This window comes from Salmo salar, chromosome 09 (assembly GCF_965601325.2).
Source record: "Salmo salar chromosome 09, fSalSal1, whole genome shotgun sequence".
Classification (NCBI taxonomy): Eukaryota; Metazoa; Chordata; class Actinopteri; order Salmoniformes; family Salmonidae; genus Salmo; species Salmo salar.
In genome coordinates this window covers 74,435,001-74,440,980 of record NC_138299.1, presented here as the reverse complement: position 1 = coordinate 74,440,980, position 5,980 = coordinate 74,435,001, and the positions used below count along the sequence as shown (strand labels likewise).

General features: G+C 39.4%; 1 long non-coding RNA gene across 1 annotated transcript; it reads right to left on the bottom strand.

The window, feature by feature from the left end:
• Window positions 1–1,058: 1,058 nt before the first annotated feature.
• On the bottom strand, window positions 1,059–2,689 carry LOC145857973 (uncharacterized). Its single transcript, XR_014378681.1, has 2 exons — window positions 2,063–2,689; window positions 1,059–1,958 (listed from the first exon to the last, which is right to left on the bottom strand). It is a non-coding gene; the product is annotated as an uncharacterized LOC145857973 (long non-coding RNA).
• Between the last annotated feature and the right edge of the window lie 3,291 nt (window positions 2,690–5,980).

Below are 5,980 nucleotides of genomic sequence, written 5' to 3'. Positions count from 1 at the left end.
CTGCAGACATTGGAATTATCTACTACCTTTACTACTTGACAGTAGAACAACATAAATCACAGTAAAGACTGTAGATTCCAATACGTACTGTAAGGGGAAACAAAGTAAATGTTTCATGTATTACTGTATGTATGAAATTGGGAGCTATACTATTTTCCAAGATGTTTATCTTGTATACTGTATTACTGCAGTGTTTACTGTACTGTATGCTATTTTGTTTTTGTAGAACTGAAAGACGACCACAACGTGGTGGTAGAACACATCTATTTACAGACTAACAGGAGGCTGCCATTAAGCAAATGGGAGGTGAAAATAATGCCATAAGACTGCAGGAAATCCAACAACAGATGATTGAAAATCCTGTCATCTTCCATAACATCAGAGTGAGCTTATCAACCATAGCCTGCATCCTTAAGAAACACCATCTCCGGATGAAGCAAATCTACAGAGTCCCATTTGAAAGGAATTACGAAAGAGCGAAGGATAAACGGTACAAATATTTGCAAGTAAGTAGTGTACTAGTACTACACTCTTACAGTTTTTTCCTATTGTTAACACACATTTGCTGAAACCACATCTCAGGTACTCAAAACCTTAAACACAAAACACAAAACTGTTAGCCAATTTCCCCAAACCCCACAGACATCTTGCAAAATGAAACACAGCAATCAAAATCATGTACATAGACTTATTTCCTATTGTGTTATTGACTGTATGTTTGTTTATTCCATGTGTAACTCTGTGTTGTTGTTTGTGTCGCACTGCTTTGCTTTATCTTGGCCAGGTCGCACTTGTAAATGAGAACTTGTTCTCAACTAGCCTACCTGGTTAAATAAAGGTGAAATAAGAAAATATAAAACAAATGTACTCCCTGCTCAAAATGAAACCACATACAAATGAGACACACACATCAAATTAGTCTAACTTAGTGACAAGTGACATCACACTAATGTGACATTTTCAAAACAATACTATCAGAACCTATTTCAGTGTGAAGACTAAGATTTTGTGTATACTTTATATTCTTTGTGTGTACTTAAACAAGAAAGGAACACAAATGCAAAGACTTTAGTTTTATATTTCAACATGACTCGATACATGTCAATCAGCATACTGTAAGCACACATACAGTAAAAATGAAAACATACAGTAAATATATTATGCATATGCAAAGGAAGAAAAATAGGCCTATTTGTACTACAATACAGTATGTTAGATCAATTGTATGGATAAAGAAACTTTCAAAATACAGTAAAATCATAAGTCAAGGAACAAATACTCTATTGCGAAAACAAAAACATTCAAGTCTGTTGTTTTGTTCCGGCCACAGATTTTCATCAACATCACAGGCAATATTCTCCTTGGCCAGACAGCGGGAGAAATATCTTCTGGCAGGACGCATCCACCCCTGACAGGACTCTGCTGGAATGTCACCACAGGCCTCCTCCATTGCCTGTAGAAGGGCCATACGTTCATGGGGTTTGCGATCATACACCTTCCACACAATGCTGAAAACAACTCCCAATGGGTTTGAGAAGTGGGGAATATGGTGGGAGATAGAGAATTGTAAACCTGGGATGGTCATGGAACCAGTTACGGACCTGAGCAGCCTGACGGAAAGTCACGTTGTCCCAAATTAGAACACACATTTGCTGCTCAGGATCACCTGGCCCTCTCTGCTCTGGCTGAAAAAGATTGTCATGTAAGGTGTTCAGGAAATGAAGGAGATGGGCAGTGTTGTATTGTCCAAGTGTGGCATGACAGTGGAGGACCCCATTGTGGCTCATAGTTGTGCACATGGTGAAATTTCCCCCAACGTGGCCAGGTACATCAATGATGGCGCATTGACCAATGATGTTCCTTTCTCTCCTCCTCGTCTTCGCTAAATTGAATACAGCCTCATCAACTGTATGAACATGAGTTCCTGGGGGATGGGACTTGCATCCAACTCCATGATTCTGTGAAACGACAGTAAATACTGTAATTGCTGTATAGTAAAGTTCACTGGCAACATCAATGAGTCTCCAATGTTTCAAGAGTCTAATGCTAGTAGATTACTTACTTGCACATATTCGTACCATTTATCCTAGGGAATTCCTTTCAAATGGGACTCTGTAAATTTGCTTCATCCGGAGATGGTGTTTCTTAAGGATGCAGGCTATGGTTGATAAGCTCACTCTGATGTTATGGAAGATGACAGGATTTTCAATCATTTGTTGTTGGATTTCCTGCAGTCTTATGGCATTATTTTCACCTCCCATTTGCTTAATGGCAGCCTCCTGTTAGTCTGTAAATAGATGTGTTCTACCACCACGTGGTGGTCGTCTTTCAGTTCTACAAAACAAAATAGCATACAGTACAGTAAACACTGCAGTAATACAGTCTACAAGATAAACATCTTGGAAAATAGTATAGCTCCCAATTTCATACATACAGTAATACATGAAACATTTACTTTGTTTCCCCTTACAGTACGTATTGGAATCTACAGTCTTTACTGTGATTTATGTTCTACTGTCAAGTAGTAAAGGTAGTAGATAATTCCAATGTCTGCAGTACATACATATTCTCATTTTGGAACCCGGATAAGGGATGCTACGATGAAGCGGCTCAGATTGGGCAGCACTCTCTGCTCAGCCTCTCTCAATGTCAAACCATGGTTGACCACATGGTCAGATTACTCTCCTTGTTCTTAGTCTTCCTCCATCTCCACCTCCACCTCCACCCCCACCTCTACCTCCACTTCTACCTCCTTCTCCACCTCCACCCCCACCTCTACCTCCACTTCTACCTCCTTCTCCACCTCCACCCACCTCTACCTCCACTTCTACCTCCTTCTCCACCTCCACCCCCACTTCTACCTCCACCTCCCCCTCCACCTCTCTCTGCTAAGTTTGCTTCCATTGTTCTCCAAACACAGGAGTACTCACATGTAGCCTTTTTATCCATACCAAAGGTCTGATTGCAAAGTGAACATTTACGCAATTAGTGTTTGCACATGTGCAGAGTGAAAGTGATCAATTGGCAATTGAGCTTAGCTTGTTGAACAGTGTTGCTTTTCATTTTCACACAAGAGATTTTAGTTGTGACGGTTGTGCCAAAGGTAGAGAATTGTGTGTTGTGTTTTACCAAATGTTTGTTATAGAATTGCAATCTGAGTGTAAAGCAAAACATGTGCCAGTAGTATTTTATTTAACTAGGCAAGTCAGTTAAGAACAAATTCTTATTTTCAATGACAGCCTAGGAACAGTGGGTTAACTGCCTTGTTCAGGGGCAGAACAGATCTTGCAACCTTTCAGTTACTAGTCCCACACTCTAACCACTAGGCTACCTGCTGCCCCAAATTGCAGATTCGGTATTGGTATTGCAGCTTTGGTGTATAGTTCTGCTGAATGAGTTACAGGTTTGGGTCATTGTGCCTCATGCACCAGTTTTCGTGTGTAAACAACTGGAAAAACTGTAAGGTTCATATCTAAGAGCTCTCCAAAACTGCTTATGATCATATATTTAGACTAATTCAACTAACTGTTATAGATTTTGGTTGTTCATCAAATATTTGTCAGCCATCAAATAAATAGTATTTGGTTTTCTGAGAGGTATTCAAAATACTTATAACTATTACTTGTTTTTATGATACCTGTATTTGAATGTCCATGAAAATAGTTACCTTTTAGATGAAATTCTATAAAAACTATATTCTATTACCTTGAATATTTGAAAAGTTGTATTTTCAAATTAATGATAAAATACAACTATTTTCTGCCCAGGGCTGGTGTGTGTTATGTGTGTGTGTTATGTGTGTTGTGTGTTTTGTGTGTGTTGTGTGAGTTACAGATTTGGGTCATTGTGCCTCATGGGCCAGTTTTAGTGTGTAAACAATTGGGAAAAACTATAAAACGTTAGAGAGTCATTGATGTTGCCAGTGAACTTTACTATTCAGCAATTACAGTATTTACTGTCATTCAGAGACTCATGGAGTTGGATGCAAGTTTCATCCCCCAGAAACTCAAATTCATAGACGAGGAAGGAACAACATTGAACAACACGCCATCACTGAGGTACCTGGCCACATTGGGGGAAATTTCACCATATGTGCAGCTATGAGCCACAATGGGGTCCTCCACTGCCATGCCACCCTTGGACCATACAACACTGCCCACCTCCTTCATTTCCTGAACACCTTACATGACAATCTTTTTCAGCCAGAGCAGAGAGGACCAGGTGAGCAGCAAATGTGTGTTCTAATTTGGGACAACGTGACTTTCCGTCAGGCTGCTCAGGTCTGCAACTGGTTCCATCACTATTTTTATTTTTTTGTTATTTAACTAGGCAAGTCAGTTAAGAACAAATTCTTATTTACAATGACGGCCTACACCGGCCAAACCCAGACGACATTGGGCCAATTCTGCACCGCCCTATTGGACTGCCAATCACCACCGGTTGTGATACAGTCTGGATTTTACCAGGGTGTCTGTAGTGACGCCTTTAGCACTGAGATGCAGTGCCTTAGACCGCTGCACCACTCAGGAGCCCAACCATGCCAGGTTTGCAATTCTCTATCTCCCACCATATTCCCCACTTCTCAAATCCATTGGGAGTTGTTTTCAGCATGGAGCTGGAAGGTGTATAATCGCAAACCCCATGAAGGTATGGCCTTTCTCCAGGCAATGGAGGAGGCCTGTGGTGACATTCCTGCAGAGTCCTGTCAGGGGTGGATGCGTCTTACCAGAAGATATTTCCCCCGCTGTCTGGCCAAGGACAATACCGCCTGTGATGTTGATGAAAATCTGGACCAAAACACAAGACATGACTGATTTTGTTCTCGCAATGGAGTATTTGTTTCTGGACTTATGATTTTGATTTTACTGTATTTTTAAAGTTTCTTTATCCATACAATTGATCTAACATACTGTATTGTAGTACAAATAGGCCTATTTCTCTTCCTTTGCATATGCGAAATATATTTACTGTATGTTTTCATTTTTACTGTATGTGTGCTTACAGTATGCTGATTGACATGTATCGAGTCATGTTGAAATATAAAACATACATTTCTGCATTTGTGTTCCTTTCTTGTTTGAGTACACACAAAAAATCTTAGTCTTTACACTGAAATAGGTTCTGATAGTAGCGTTCCGAATATGTCACATTAGTGTTCTCGTTTGTCACTAAGTAAGACTAATTTGATGTATGTGTTTCTCATTTGCGTGCGGAGTTTCATTTTGAGCAGGGAGTACATGATTTTGATTGCTGTGTATTATTTTGCAAGATGTCTGTGAGGTTTGGGGGAATTGGCTAACAGTTTTGTGTTTAGAGTGTTGAGTAACTGAGATGTAGTTTCGGCAAACGTGTGTTAACAATTGGGAAAAACTGTAATATAGCCTATTGCTTATGATTAAATACACCAGGGACATGGAATCACCAAAACATTAGAGCAGACCACTTTTGAAGCTTCAAAATGACTGACAAATATATTTTCATAACGAGTGATACATATGGTAATCCAGTAACACTTGACAATTTCTTCTACATGTTATGCTTTGTAATTATTACAATAGCAACGTTGTTGTTACATAGGACTTTGTAATTGCATAGTAATGGAGTTATTACATAAGTGGAATAGTCACATAAGTAGGTACCAAAACTATCAGCTCATTGCTACGCAATTAAAATGCAATTACCAAAGTATTAGGTTACAACACGCTAATAAAATGTTGCTTCAAAAGTAACTACAGTTTTATGGTACAGGCACCACAACAGTTTAAAGTGTTACTGAGAATACTAACAGTAACAAATGTCTATTAAGGGTCATAAGGAAATATCCCAAAACTGCCAATCAACTACAGCCACGGTAGGTGGAAATGCATGTTAGTTTTCATTCTGAGCAAACTCTCCCGTTAACGATGGTATAGACAAAGAGGATCAAAGTTGTTTTTGCTTGCTGTTTGCAAATGGCTATCAATTTTCTCTACAGTATTTT